The following is a 3,039-nucleotide window of genomic DNA, read 5'->3' as shown; positions in this document are numbered from 1 at the left end:
GAAACAGCATTTTTTCCTTGCCACAGCGGCAGCAGCCCTGCTGGTTTTCAGGCAGCAGGATCTCTGTAACAAGGGCTGTTGATAAGCTTGTGGGATCGAGGGAGGACAAACATGTTCTCCTGACCGAATGAGCTCTTCCCACAATGCATCCGATGGGCGCTAATCTCAAGCTGGGCCTACAGAGATACCCCTAGCACCACAAGGGGCTGCAGTCAAAGCTTCTGGAATATCGCAGTGGCATGATCAACTGCTTTTGGAGGGGGGTACTATGTCTCCTTGTACATGTAAACTCTTTTGGAATAGTCAGAGTTAAAGGATGAGCCGGAGTTTGGGTTTTGAGCCACAAAGTTTCAGATACCCACCACAGATGCCCCTGTCCTATTTCACTACACATTCTTTTCTGAGAAACACAGTCAGTGGTTGAGTGTTAGGGACTATGGTTGAAACCAATGATCTGCTCGCCACCGTCTGCGATCCTTTCTCTGTGTGACTCTCACAGCAGTGGGGTCTGTAGGCGGGAAGGCTGTGTCTGTTCCCTCTCAGCAGGGAAATTACTGGAGACTCTGGTGAATGGCACGGACAAGGTGGCCCAAGTGGCCGGAGTTGACCTCAGCCACAGACATGTGGCTGTCCTTTGTCATGCAGATGGAGAACTCCTTGGTCATCTTCCACCAGCTCAAGCTTTAGTGCTGGGAAACAAAACATGCCATCTGGTCAGTCACGGGCTCCCAGCTGTGGAAGGAGCCGCCCTTCTTGAGGCTGGAGACCAGCTGAGGCCCCATGCCCATGATGCAGCCAGCCATGCCTTGGACTTCCTGCCACCATCAATTTGCAGGTCAGGGCTGGTCAGGATGATTGAGGCAACCCATGCCCCATTGATTAGACAGCTGGAATATACTGGATGGATCAAGATCTTTAACTATGACTCCACACTTTTGGCATCAGTGTCTCTGCAGACCACAGTGAAGTCTCCCACATGCCCACCCATGTTCTTGGCACAGGACTGGCGGAGACCAACATGAATGCCCTGGTTGATAAAGTGGCCTACAGCCCACCATCTTTGTTACCATCACCACTGGCAAAGCCTTGGTTGAACATGTCAAAGAATGTGAAGAGATTGTTTTCTCCACCACTGTTGCTATTTCCTTCCGCTGCTCAGGGCGAGGGTCCACTCCCTCAGGGCTATGGGAAGTCCTGAAGAAGAACACTTTGCTGTGGCATTTAGGACATGTCCTCCATAGCACCTGTGACACCAAAGCTGCATGTCTTGGGGGTCATAGTAATGAGAACCATGTAGCTGCATGCCAGCATCCCTGAAGATGGGTGTGTGGTTTCTGCAGGACTGTTTGGGCAGGAAGACAACTTGGCTGAACTTTAAAAATCTTTGAAGAAAATTAGCTCCAATTCTCCAGGCCCCAGTTCCAGAAAGGTCTGCGGGGTGACATAATGGCTACGTTCAACACATGGGGATAGATTGTCCTCACCCAGGGACAGTTTTTTATATGTCTTAATGAAATTCAACAAGTCCTTCAATGGGCACGTATTCTTTGCCCAAATTTTTTGCAGTAATCTGGGCCTCTGCCTTCTGAACATAAGGAGCACATAAAGCTTTCCATGATCATCCTAATGGGCACCCACTCCCAGATGCCTCTTTTTACTGTTGGCATCTCTCTTAAAGGCTTCCGAGCCACCCGGGTGGGATCTGGGGCCCCGTCTCCACATGGGCCCATCAGAAGCTGGCTCTGGCAGAAGCCACAGTAGCAAAGTCTGGGTGGGAGGTGGCGGCGACCCTGGGTGGGATTCAACTAGGATGTGGCAGGGCCATTGCAGGAGACCAGGGTGGGAGCTGAGGGGAGGAAAGCGGTGGGCAGCTACAGGGCAGAGCAGAGGGCCACTAGTGGGACATCTTTAAGCAGGAGAACGACGTGATCATATTCTGATGTGACAAGATCAATGTGATTGTGGTGTTTCTTTCCCCCCGAAGCTGTGTGTTCTAGCTCTTTCTGAACACCTCAGGGTACCTACCATGTGCTATGAGATTTGCTGTATAGACACCTGATGATTAGGAAGGAGTAGAGAACAGCAGGCCCCAAACCAGCCTTGGGCAGACAATGTTCTGATACCTCCTCTGTGCTCCTAACAGCCTTAAAGTTCCTTAAGCACTTTTCTTTCTTCTTCAGCCAATATTGGTTGAAGGGAATTCCAACTGTACAAACATCCTTCATCATCTGCACCTTGTTAAAATGAACCCACTTCTTTCTGTTTATGTTCCTCACAGACATCAAGTAGAGTCAGGGATCAGTTTCCTTCCTCTGTTGAACAGTTACTTACTGAGCACCTGCTAGGGTCTAGGCATTGTACTTGGTTTGAGAAGGAATCCAAACTGCGACCAGCACTAACAAAATCACTTCAATACCAAGGGATGATTATATTTTATCAAAAGTTCATATGTGATATGAGTACTCTTAAAGTATTTGGGGGGAGTACTCTTAAAGTATTTTCCAATAAGAAATAAATTACAAGTGACAGTTAAGTTTTCAAACGAGTCCAGAAAGTCTTATGTAATTTCAGGGTGGTAACGAATTAGCTCAAGCCCCTTCTCTCTCCCTCTGTGTGTGTGTGTCTATCTTGATGGTAAAGAGGTTACACAATGCTTCTTTTTTCCACATATGAATTTCTAGCTCACATTCTGAAATACATGAGGTTGACCTCTGGTTTCCTTCCATTTCCCGCCGACACTCTGTCACAGTGGTTGTGCTCCCTGTAGACCCCCAGGCCTCCCACCTTCTCCTGCAGCCTGGGCTGGGGCTAGTCCCCCCCTCACGGGTAGCTCTGCACTCAGGTCCAGCCCGTCCCCCAGAGATGTCCTGTCTGTGTGGACAAATGCACTCAGGTCACCTTCAAATCCTGACCCTACCTAAGGGGCCACACAACTTTGGAAGCATTACTTCACCTCTTCAAGCTCCAGTTTGCTCCACGGTAGTACGGGGAAAACATGGCCGCCTTTTATTGTTGTATCGATAGGTTGATTTGACTTCA

At 49.0% G+C, this 3,039-nt stretch overlaps 1 pseudogene; it reads right to left on the bottom strand.

Annotated features, from left to right (window-relative positions):
* Positions 1-551: 551 nt before the first annotated feature.
* Positions 552-1,825, bottom strand: LOC132006474 (aspartate aminotransferase, mitochondrial-like; annotated as a pseudogene).
* Between the last annotated feature and the right edge of the window lie 1,214 nt (positions 1,826-3,039).

The sequence above is a fragment of the Mustela nigripes genome, chromosome 18 (genome assembly GCF_022355385.1).
Source record: "Mustela nigripes isolate SB6536 chromosome 18, MUSNIG.SB6536, whole genome shotgun sequence".
NCBI lineage: Eukaryota > Metazoa > Chordata > Mammalia > Carnivora > Mustelidae > Mustela > Mustela nigripes.
Note: the sequence above shows the minus strand (reverse complement) of the source record. Positions and strands in the feature narration are given on the sequence as shown.